This window comes from Branchiostoma lanceolatum, chromosome 17, assembly GCF_035083965.1.
Source record: "Branchiostoma lanceolatum isolate klBraLanc5 chromosome 17, klBraLanc5.hap2, whole genome shotgun sequence".
Taxonomy (NCBI): Eukaryota; Metazoa; Chordata; class Leptocardii; order Amphioxiformes; family Branchiostomatidae; genus Branchiostoma; species Branchiostoma lanceolatum.
In genome coordinates this window covers 15,377,438-15,390,286 of record NC_089738.1, presented here as the reverse complement: position 1 = coordinate 15,390,286, position 12,849 = coordinate 15,377,438, and the positions used below count along the sequence as shown (strand labels likewise).

Genomic DNA, 12,849 nt, shown 5'->3' with positions numbered 1-12,849 from the left:
TTCTTACGGTATTTACGAAGGATTAATATCATACAAAGCATCAATCTTCCGATGCCATGCTTCTGCTTACTGTAAATGATGTGTTGCCTGTTTACATAAAGACGCTCGGAACGTGCAACACGTAGACAAACAGTCGTACCGGGAAACATAAAGGCGTAACATTACAGTCATAACAATGTCACCCGGCGTCAACTTTCGGTCAACAACAACGTCGCCGCGGTGACTTTTGTCTCACGGCGTAAGGGAAACGCCTGGATGGGTATTTGTGGGTAGGGGGCGTGCGAAATCTGCGGCTAGGTTTACAGCGGGACCGTGTTCCAGTGCCATGCACCTGTGAGCGCTTTTTAACCCCCATTGGAAGTGCAGCTTTCACAGAGTCGGTCTAATTTCTCAGAGGTTACTCCACTTAAGGAAATCTGTGACCGTAAAGGGTATTTTTCTGGACAAAGGAGAGACAGAGCCGGCAGTCTGCCATGGGTTTTCAAGAGGACTGTGCTCTCACATTGGACAAACTCCTACAATGTCAATGATGAATATATTCTCAGAATGCATAATACATGTGGTGATTTCTGGTACATGCATGTTATAACCCACATCTACCTGTTGTTTTTCTTGGTGGTTGCCATTCTACATGGGTTAGAAAACAACATTTGGCGTCCTTGGGTTCATCTTTTTTTAATTTCACAGGAGCCCAAACTCTGTAGAATATTTGGCTCAAAAAGATTCAGTTTCTCAAGATATTACCGAAAATTGATAATATTTGTGTATGCGGATAATATTTTGCATTCTGTCCGGGTTTGGCGATCCTGACACCTGCCCGTCTCGTTGGCTCCTTCTGGCGGATCTCCAGGTACTGCAGCTTCTTATCCTGTCGGTCGACTCTTTCTTCTGGAGAACGCACCTTGCAGAATAGCCCAACATTTTTCTACCAAAGAAATACTTTTGCCAGACGCGAACTTTTCGTTCTCTGCTGGCTGGAATGTTTAGGCTGATTAAATGGTTTATCGTTTTTTTTATGTTGCTAATATTATTCACCCTGCATAGCATCAGTACCGAAAATCACTTGTACCAATTGCTTTTATCCTTTGTGGAGCCATTTACTGACGTTGGCAAGGTGGTCATGTGGTTAGAGTTGTTGCAATATCATCATGTACAAACTATTGTCTTAAATCTGTCTTGCCGTTAAACATACAATTTAGACTGTCGTAGTTTTGAAAAAAAAATGGTTGGTTGGTTGGTTGGTTGGTTGGTTGGTTTGTTGGTTGGCTGGCTGGCTGGCTGGTTGGTTGGTTGGTTGGTTGGTTGGTTGGTTGGCTGGCTGGCTGGCTGGCTGGCTGGTTGGTTGGTCGGTCGGTCGGTCGGTCGGTCGGTCGGTCGGTCGGTCGGTCGGTCGGTCGGTCGGTCGGTTGGTTGGTTGGTTGGTTGGTTAGGAGTGATGCTAAAATTGGATTAGCTGACACAGCTTCGTTTCTCTCTAGAGCATGGAAACGCATGTTATTTTTGTCCTTTCCTGAGCTATGCCAAAAATATTTGCCCATGAACGATCGTCTCGCCCACCACCCCCGCGAGAGGACGTCCTGGGGATGTTTACGTACTCAAGATAACCTCGGAACGGAATCGCTTCTGACTCACAAACAAGCGGCAGTTGTTTAGTTCCCAGCAGTGGTCCGTAAATATCTTGCTCCGGCGACTCGTCACGCACTAGCTTCATTCACTTTCCAGCTCTATCACAGAGTCCAGAAAACAACCTCGTACAAGAGATATTCATAAGTCAGGTAAGTCTAATGGAACAATTGGAGAATGAGTTTCCTTTTAAAAAGTATCAGTCAAGTCAACCCATTGCACCTGTAACTGTTCTAGTAAGCTTTGTGTCTTACAGTTCCAACGATATCTTAAAGAAATTAGGTATGATATTGAGCTACTTTTTTCTTTGGCACATGGACTAGCAACATGGACTGCCTTTAACAGCCCCAAGACACTGTTTACGTGTGACTAGGCATGAAGCAAATCTATAAGCATCTTCTGTTTCTATTTCTTTTCATCTGTACCAAGAAAGAAATACAGTTTTGGCCGTTTTTTGTTTCCCGCACAGAAATGGCTGAAAAGTTGATGATGGTCGCCGCGATGTGTGCCGTGTGGTGCGCGGCCGAAGGAATCACGACTACGCGGCCTGTGTCGTCGATTCCAGCTTTGTATGGCTCATTTGTGTTCTATTGTCTATTTGTTTCGTCTAAGTTTGATTTGCTTCTGATTAGAAATCATTCCTTCTAATATTGAAAACTGATCTCTTCATTAACTATGTATAGTGCAGAATAGACATTTCAACAAACTATACTTGGTCCCTTTCCTGTTTCTGCGATTCATGTTTCTGAGATTCCAAGTTTCATTTTATTCAAAATGTCATTTGACTAATGACAATGCGGCATTATTATTTGCAAAGGGGGTCCGACGCGACCCACGGTGTCAATTCGAGGAACTACTGCCAGTGGGAAGGTCAAATGTTTCTAGTGGGCAGCTCCTGGACCAGCCTTGAATGTGAGAAGTGTGAGTGCACCGACAGGGAATTGGTCTGTGAAAAGTGAGTCAATTGCTTCTCTTCTTCTTCCTTTTATCATCAAATTCGCATTCACTGACTTAATCAAGCTTTATTTTTGTTAGCTTGCTATCACTCCTGTACATCCTCTTGACACATATAAACTTTGGATGCAGGTGTTGGCCCATTTCATAAGACAACTGTAACATGGAATAGATATGTATTTTATTCTTTAGAACCTCATATTGTACAGTTAGAAATTTTCCTGAAATATACACGATCATCTAAGTTGGTAGTACCAAAAAAGATAACTTTGATCCAAAGCAAAGACAAATCTTTCAAAAGACGGAAAACTGCCTCAGAGTCTGTAAATGGAAAGCATTGCCTTTAGCATCAGAAAAATGGGATGGTAGGAATTTCTACTAGGAATACTCAAAACCTTCCTTTCCCAAATCTACATGGATATTATAGCTGTTTTTCATTGTTGCATATTCTTCTTTGCAGATATTTCTCCGAACTAAGCGACTGCTTTTTCTTTCTACTTCTAGCAAAAAAGACGACCCTGTACCTGATGGGTGCATGAGGATTTTTGACTCGAGCTGCAATGAGCTCATTGTGATGAGGGATAATCTCTACAGAAGCTGCAGCAGCAGTGTCATCACCGGGAAATAAACAATGTCCCTTACAGCCTAAATGTGGCAAGGCATTGAAAATAAATAAAAAAGAACATGAAGAAGTCTGTCGTGTCATTCATGTGTTGCAAGTGAACAACATTTGGGCCTTATATTCAGCATTGTTAAGGTGGTTGGTATATTCATATATTGAATGAATCCAAATTTCCATAGTAAGCGTAATTATATAAATCTGATTGTATCAATCTGATTGTATCGATCTGATTGTATAAATCTTCACGTAAGCTATCTACACATAAAGAAATCAAGACGGTCCTTCATGCCCTTCATGAGTTATCATCTTTCAGTCTCATATAGAATTGTGAAGTTTTAAAAAACTGATTCGGGGCTCAACCTTCATGTACACCACTCCTTCACGAGTCCAAGGGCTAGTCTACCATTGAAAAATCATATTCATAGCATGTTCCGAACATGAGGTATACAAACCGGACGTTTCGCTGTAGTACCATAGAAAACCACTATGGGTCCCTAACCGAACATGTCCTTCGTTTTGCTGACACTTAACCATACACCATCTATCATATAGATTCATTCCGAACTTCTTGAAGTATCTATATATACACAATCAATCCCCCATGGGATGCATTTGTACAATTTTCTGAATATATTGAGAGAGATTGTAATATTGAAAAAAATGCCTCCGCCCCTAATACATTCCCAAGGATAAGGCTTCTGCCCTCCCAGTGACTCCAACCACTGCATTTCGGCGACTCAGCTCTGTTGACCCTCGGAACTATGCCTTCATCAAGGTCGAAAAACAACTTTTGGTGACGCCACAAAATCGCTTCAAAATTAGCCCAGCATCCTGAGGATGTTTACTTCTTAGACTTGATATCTGAAATGGAAGTTTGTAGACCATGACCTCTCGGATAAGGGCTGAATCATTTGACAATAACAAGACATGTGCCATTTTTCCCAGCTGACTACTTAAAACCTCCTGGACCTGAATAGCGCCATCACTTCTGACTATGATTCAGTGGTGAGCTTCATACTTCAAAGAAATATCTACGAAGACAACGGACTACGGTACGTTTAAGTAAGTGAGGCATAAACTGTAGTATACTATTCTAGTGGCCAGAAAGCATGAGTTCTGCTTGGAGTAATGAAGATGAGGACAAAGTTGTATGTCTAGGCTTGAACTTGAGTGCGTCATTGGGAACCTCAACTTTCAGAAACCTGTAGCTTAGGAACTTTTAAGATACACATTAGAAGGACTCTGAGTGCTGTATGTGGACAGCTGCAATATAGGACAGATTTGGTGTATGACTTATTTGAAAAGTCACGGAGTTGTAGATAAAGTTGATTCAAGCTAAATCTAGCACGATATGTATTACACGAAACCTTTTGACCGTTATGGATATTTTTGTAATGTATGTCAAGACGTTGGTAGTATTGTCCTTGTGTTTTTAAGATATTGTGATATTGCAATTGTACAGTGTACGTAATTCAGCTTTTAGCTGTCATGATACACTTTTTCTTAATAAACCATTCATTTGTTTTCAAGACTTTTACTTCATATTGGGTGTTGTGTGAGTTCTTGTCCTTCCATCCAAAATTGGCGTGTTTTCTCCTTAGCAGTATGGCCAATTATGTTTGCTTGTTACTTTTAGTCCGTCTTTCTCGTCAACGTTTTCTGTCTTTCTGTCCCACAGACATGCGTGAGCGTGTGGTCATCATTGCGGTCATCATTGCGGTCATCTTGCTGGGTGTAGAGGGGGCCTATGACCGTCAACGCGCTGTGATCACTGACCCTCTAGACTCCGATACATTCCAGTAACACGCGCTATTTTCAATCTACACTAGATTTTTTATATTCCCCTTCCAGTGGGAAGGGGGATATACTGTTTTTGCTTGCCTGTTCTTCTTCTTCTTCTTCTTTCTTCTTCTTCTGCCAAAAACCAAGTAGATGTGCGGTGGTAGCTCTACTAATGGTATTGCAGCAAGTTATATGTACCTTATGTTGAAATGTATGGATGTTATATTTGAGATGTAGGTACCTATAGGAAAGGTGAATACACCTGACAATAAATTATGCTAATGAGGACCTCATTTGCATAATTTATGCAAAAACTTGTATTGCGTTTACAGTAAAAGCTGCAGATGTCATATTTGAGATGTAGATAAATTTAGGAAAGGTAAACACACCTGACCATGAATTATGCTAATGAGGACCTCATTTGCATAATTTATGCAGAAACTTGTATTTCCCTTACCGTAAAAGCTACAGATGTCATATTTGAGATGTAGGTATCTGTAGGAAAGGTGAACACACCTGGACATAAATTATGCTAATGATGACCTCATTTGCATAATTTATGCAAAAACTTGTATTGCGTTTACAGTAAAAGCTGCAGATGCCATATTTGAGAAGTAGATACATTTAGGAAAGCTAAACACACCTGGCCATGAATTATGCTAATGAGGACCTCATTTGCATAATTTATGCAAAAACTTGTATTGCGTTTACAGTAAAAGCTGCAGATGTCATATTTGAGATGTAGATAAATTTAGGACAGGTAAACACACCTGACCATGAATTATGCTAATGAGGACCTCATTTGCATAATTTATGCAGAAACTTGTATTTCCCTTACCGTAAAAGCTACAGATGTCATATTTGAGATGTAGGTATCTGTAGGAAAGGTGAACACACCTGGACATAAATTATGCTAATGAGGACCTCATTTGCATAATTTATGCAAAAACTTGTATTGCATTTACAGTAAAAGCTGGAGATGCCATATTTGAGAAGTAGATACATTTAGGAAAGGTAAACACACCTGGCCATGAATTATGCTAATGAGGACCTCATTTGCATAATTTATGCAGAAACTTGTATTTCCCTTACCGTAAAAGCTACAGATGTCATATTTGAGATGTCGGTATATTTAGGAAAGGTGAACACACCTGGACATAAATTATGCTAATGAGGACCTAATTTGCATAATGTATGTATATCCCTTACCGTAAAGACTACGGATGGCTTATTTCAGATGTAGGTACCTTAAAGAGAGGTGAACACACCTGTACATAAATTATGCTAATGCGGACCTCATTTGCATAATGTATGTATATCCCTTACCGTAAAGACTACGGATGGCATATTTCACATGTAGGTACCTTTAGGAGAGGTGAACACACCTGTACATAAATTATGCTAATGCTGACCTCATTTGCATAATCTATGCATAAACTTGTTTTTCCCTTACTGTAAAGGCTACGGATGAGATGCAGGTACCTTTAGGAAAGGTCAAAAAACCTGTCCATAAATTATGCTAATGAGTGCATTATGGATAATTTATGCATATCCCTAACCATAAAAGCTACGGGTGTCATATTTGAGATGTAGGTACCTTTAGGAAAGGCCAAACACACCTGGCCATAAATTATGCTAATGCCGACCTCCTTTGCATAATTTATACAGAAACTTCGTAATATCCTTACAGTCAATGCTAAGGATGTCATATTTGAGGTGTAGGTAATGGGAGGGGAATATTCTGCATTTTCCCGAAAATGTTGCCATTCTAGTTTGCTATTCTTTTTCTCTTTTTCAAGTTCAACAAAAAGCAATTGTGTTATTGCGTTGATTGTGAGTTTGATCCCTCGGTAGAACAATGTGGATAAAAGTTTATTTTAGGTACCTACCGTCAGCATGTTGAATTTCCGGGAGAACCTTTTTGATAAATACATCAGCGCCACATACCAATAAAACCACATTGTATTAGTATGTTTGAGTGAGCAAGTTTTATCCAGTTTTATCTAATACTTCTTTCATTTCCGTCGACGCCAAAGTAAGTGTAGTGTGCCGTCCCACATTCCAAATTGTAAATTTCTTCTTCGACACGTATCAGTCACTGGCCCCGCTTTTCACGCTGATGGTAGGAACGTAACGCGACAGGTCTCGTGTTTGAGAACCCTGTACGTCCACGTCCCAGAACTCACCAGCTATGAATAAAATTAGGATCAATCGGGGCAGTGAGTCTTCAAACTTGGGTTTGATGCTTTAGTCTTATTCATGTAGCCGTTCTTATTACCGCAGTCCCGTTGTATTCACGTGGTGAGTCAGAGACGGTGACCATTAGTCATTTATATAAATACGGTGTTAAGAATGTTTATTGATTAATGTTCCAGCTACTTCGGCGTCGGCAGTCACCGCGAGGTCACCAGGAGGTACTGTGAGCTTCAAAGTAACTACCGCATAAAAGTCTTGGAGGGCAGCTCCTGGAAGGATCCTCTGAGCTGCAACACTTACGTGTGCAACTACCGTGGGCTTGTAACTTCTCGGTAAGTCTGTTCGTGGTTACAGACCCCCGTCATTGATTGTCTTCACACACACACACACACACACACACACACACACACACACACACACACACACACACACACACACACACACAATCATAATCACACACACGCACAATCACACTACGCCTAAACACGCACATGTACACACCGCACAAGCACACACACACACACACGTACACGCACATACACACATACAGACACTCAAATGCACACAAACATACACACACAACCACACACACACACACACAATCACACCACACCTAAACACGTACATGCACACACACACACACACACACACACTGTTGTTTAAGCGAGGCTTTTGATACGACCTAAACATTTATGTTGGCGGAATTCTCAATTTCTGCATCTCTGCAAGAATTCTCTAACACAAAGCCACCCCGTGGCCAACATATTCCTTGCAGACTATATTGGCCTCCTGGTGACTGTGCGTAGGAGAATGCTCTAGACTGAACATCATTCCATCCCCTAAGCCAAATAACTCCCGTTCGTTCACGGACGAAAGGTAAACGAGGTCATAGAGTCAGTGACATGGCTGTATATCGTCAACTGATCCCATTCCGTCCATTTCATTCCAGGCCTGACCCGACGCTGTCTTCAGTATCTTCAATCTGTGAAGACTGGTTCGACCAGGCTTGTTCCTTCCATAATCATTGCCGGCCCAGGCCCTAATTAGGGTCTGTGCATCTCGGGCCGTCTGGACACTTCACATCACCCGTCTGGACACTTCAGTTGTAACAAGTGGTCTAAAATAAAATCGAGCAACTGACTTGCGTTATTCGTCTGCATTGGTATAGCTGCGAGAAATCTGTGAGATTGCTGTCTTGGTTCCGTGTGATTATTTGGTCGTGTGTACGTGGTCAATGACGTATGCCGTTGGTACTGGTAACTGCCGTATGTAATAAAAATGACTGCACGTTCTGTCTGTCTATATATTATATCTAATAAGACTATTCGACGACATGGCCATGGCAACAGGATCGTCACTTCAATTCCAAATTTGTCGGTGCTCTGATCAGTTTCTGACCACGCCTGGATTTAGACAGTGAGCAGAATTGGTAAAACAAGGAATTCGTAAGAGACTCGTGGTGAACCTTGAGCGAACAAAGGCAGTTGTCTGGCACTATTTGGCAGAAATGTGAGAATGTTACTGCTATATTTACCCTAGCAGGCACTGACAGAAATTTATATTGACGTTAACTGTTTTGCTGAGAGGAGGAAATGAAAAAGTCTTGAGGTAGATTCCTTGGTAAATCACATGGCCTAAAAATGACGTATCCCTTACAAAGCTCATTCTACTTTACATATCAAGGTTTACTGAACCAGTCTGACAACAACAAAAACAAAATGGAAAAGGCAGGACATGAAAAACAAGTCATGACGCCAGTGTCTTACTTGTTGGGTCAGCATATGGACGTTCAAACAACACTGGTTCGGTGGCAAGCGACGGTCTAAATCGGTGGTATTTGTTGACTTTCGTAAGCGTCTGCTGTAAAAGGAGTGGATAACCTTTGAAATTTGCGTAATGATAACCTTAAAGCCAAAGCCAATCAACAATGGGGAAGCTGATTGCTGACTTAAGTTATTAATGAATTACAGGGTGACGGACACCTGCAAGTTTCATTTTTGAAAGGGTCGAATGCGCATGGGACGAAAGGCAATTACAATCGCAAGGAATGCAGTAATCTGTTTCGTGAACTCCCTGAGAACCCTACTCTAAACTTACCGTGTAATATGTCGAGCGAAATATGATTCCAGCTCGAGAATACGAAGGGATGCCGAAGGCACCCAAAGATTGGGGAAATTGGATAGGCGACTTTCGAACGTGAAGTGTTAGCAGCTGGGAATAAAACCTTTTAGACAGGTAAAGTATACACAACACAAAAAGCAACATCATGATAAACATAAAGAAAAAATGTGGGGGAAAAACGGATTTTTATTACCACTTTTGTAAGAAAATAGTTCATTCAGGTAGTAGCACTACTGTGATACGGATCACTTTAAACACAGTATCGACCACAACTGATTAAAGAGTGACACTTAGGCGGTCACTTCACACTCATCCAGTTAGACGTTGTCAAGCGCAGTTTGAGGAACTAAACCTCGATAACCTAACACAAAGGTGCATAATGGCCAGTTTCCAATGCAAACAAATAGTAACCGTATCTTGCATGAGGTCAGAGCTAGAAAAAGTCCCAGTGAAACGCGACCCATCGATATTGTACGTCTGTTCTTAATAGCCAGTCGACCATGAAATAGTGTAGAATACAACTTTTACAGTGTTCAACTCTTTTGCACGGCTTTCGTTCGACACAGGTGAGTGTATAAACATGTGGGATGTAGCTCTAATTTTGCTGTAAAAGGCTGGCTCGCTGCTAAGAGGGAATTTACCACTTTAGAAGGTCATGTTTGTGCAGAAGACATCAGAATTTCAGTCAGAATTTTAGTGTCACGCGCCTCCCTCTTAAAACGCAGATCACATCACTGTACAGTAACTACACAGTCTTTAATGTAAGTGTGAGCCAGGTAGGCTTACAGTTTTTGTTTTGTTTTGTGTGTTTGGATAGAATGGTGGTTTTGAAGAGTACTGTACGAACGTGCAGTAACGTTACCACAATGGTGCCACTGTATCTAGTACAACAAGATTGTTCTCATGGCATACTTTAAATCTTCGTACCTCTATTGACACTTAGAAGCTCCGTTCTAGTATTATATATAGATATAAATATCATATGGTAATCTTATAGCGCATAAACTATTGTGAAAGATAAAAAGCTTTACCAGCCCATACTTGGAAATGCTGACATTCATTGTAGGACCGCTAGTACTACGGTAGTGCTCTTGGCTATTCCGTCAACATGTGTGTAACACTGTCACTTATTATGATAGTACCTTTAAAAACAGGGGTTTGCAGGTATACTCTCAATCCCATTTCTATGTCTGTTTTAGACTTCAAAGAAACTTGTAAAAAGTTACAAAAACTCAAGCCTTAGCAAACATAACTATACTGCACTGACCCCTCTGTCACTTGATATGTTGTTCTTCTCCCACAAGAATAAGGTCAAACTATGAGATGCTTTGTGTAGTTGAAACTAAATGCAGGGCTAGCTGTTTTGGACAATAAGATGTAGGATGATGTAATCTCACATGTGGCTATATTTGCCGTGGGGATTTTTAGTGAGATCTACGGCTGGAAATCCTGGGTTTCCGTGTTTTTGTGATTAAGTACGTCGATGTTATAGATCTATAATTACTTTCCCTCTTCTCAGTAGGACCTCGTCAAATGACGATTTAAGTCAGAATGGTTGGCGGTGGTCAGAATGACATAACAACCACCGACGGTGTCGGTAACAATCAGCCACAAGGTACGTCTCTACGTTTGCAGTTCCTCACAGAAGGCGCCGGTGCAATGGCCTAGTTGGTAGAGTGTTCGTAGAGTGTTGGTAGAGTGTTCGCCTTGCACACGGTAGGTCGTGAGTTCGAACCCCGGCCGGGTCATACCAAAGACTTCAAAAATGGTACATACTGCTTTCTTTGCTTAGCACTCAGCATTTCGGAAAGAGTGTGGAAGTGAAACACACATCACTACCAGCGGACCAGCCCCCTGCTGTAGTGACTTGCACAAATGTGTGTGGCCCAAGGGCTATAGAAATGGAGATGGGTGCCACACCTTTGCGTCTTTTCAAGACGCCCGGGTCACTTTCACAGAAGGTGATTTAGCCACTTTCAGCTTTAGGACTTGAATCATGTAATCCGTATCCGCTGCTACATTTTGTCTGACCCTTAAGTCCTTCCTCGTGACCTCAATGAAAGGCGGCCTGCAGACCGGTTTGAGCTTCTCCTTAATAAACAAAGGTTCAAACAAACAAAAGCTGCATGCCTTCATCAACATATGTATCAATCTCGAGAGTGTTTTCTGATTTTTTTCCAGACCCTGATAGCAGATGTGCTCATAAAGATGATACGGCATCCAGCAGCTTGCAATCGTCGGAGGTGTCTGAGTTGGGGATCGAACCCACGACTCCACAGTTGCAGAGTAAGTGTTGATTTCCAGTGTCTTGAACTTGAAACCAGGAACATTAAACAAATCAGCAAGGGAACCTTCGTTGTAGGGGCGATACTTTTTTACATGTACCATACCTAAAACGTACATCTAGAGATAAAATAGACCAGCAGAATAAGAAGTAAAGAAAGAATATACGGAGAAAAAAATTGTGCTTCAGCTCCCCGTCAAGTCGATGCCACGCAAACCAGCAGCACGTCGGAGGTGTCAGGCGCGCACAACACAGTAATCCACGCCGGGCCGGGCTCCAACATCTACCTGGGCCACCCCGCCAGTGTAGAACGGACTGGGTTTGGTGCCGAGCACAGCGAAGGTAGGGACGATTTAACTTTCAAATTACAACTTACTAGAAACTTTTTGGTGGCGATTTTGAACACTTTTGGTGCATTTTCATGCTTCTGATCTCTTGAAGCTAGCTGGTAGCTTCTACCAGGCTCCGCGGGATGGTTGGAAAAATAGTAGAAATTGGTCGTAATAGAGTGAATAGTGTGCCAAGGGAGTTCGCTACGGAGAGAGGACAGTCTGCCATCCATAGTCTGCCATCCAACCATCCCGCGGAGCCTGGTAGAGGCTAGCTAGCTGGTGCGTTTGTGTAAATCATGACATACTTTGTTTTCTATATCACATCGCATCGTCTGCTACACAGAAGATTCCAACCAGCTACCAGTGGAATATCCTGATGAAAAAACTTTGGCAAGGTCCGACACAGAGTTGGACCTCCCACCTACAGAGCAACCGGTAGGATACCAGCTAATTTTAAAAGCTTTTCCTGGAACAAATACGTACAAGTCTCGTGCAGTAATAGTAGTCTGCGTAACACAATTTCATTGTCCAGGACTTTATAAAAGCAGAGTGTGTAGTCGTTTTCCTCTAACCCAGGGAGACCGATTTAAAAACGGAGAAGTACCATGGAAATTAGTCCAATGGGGGTTCAGGATTCTCTGTCACTATGGAAACCAGTGATCACTACCTCTAACACCATCTTTTTTTTACTATATCTCCAGGCAATAGCAGGTCCGGATCCAAACCCCAGCACTGACCCATGGGTCCGGTGGACACCAGAAGGAAACAACCTCCACATCCGGTTACCAAAGCAGTTGTGCAGTGCAAACATCCAGCAGTCTGCGACCCCCCGTTGTCAAGGCAACGCAGACACGCCCTGTTCCCGATGTTTGGAGAAAGAAGCACAAATGAAGACTATTCAGGAAAGTGACATGCATTTGCAGAGAGAAATCGCA

At 42.0% G+C, this 12,849-nt stretch overlaps 1 long non-coding RNA gene across 1 annotated transcript; it reads left to right on the top strand.

Moving 5' to 3' along the window:
* The first annotated feature begins 11,777 nt into the window (after nt 1-11,777).
* On the top strand, nt 11,778-12,771 carry LOC136422662 (uncharacterized). Its single transcript, XR_010753655.1, has 3 exons — nt 11,778-11,924; nt 12,258-12,349; nt 12,616-12,771. It is a non-coding gene; the product is annotated as an uncharacterized lncRNA (long non-coding RNA).
* Nucleotides 12,772-12,849: the final 78 nt, after the last annotated feature.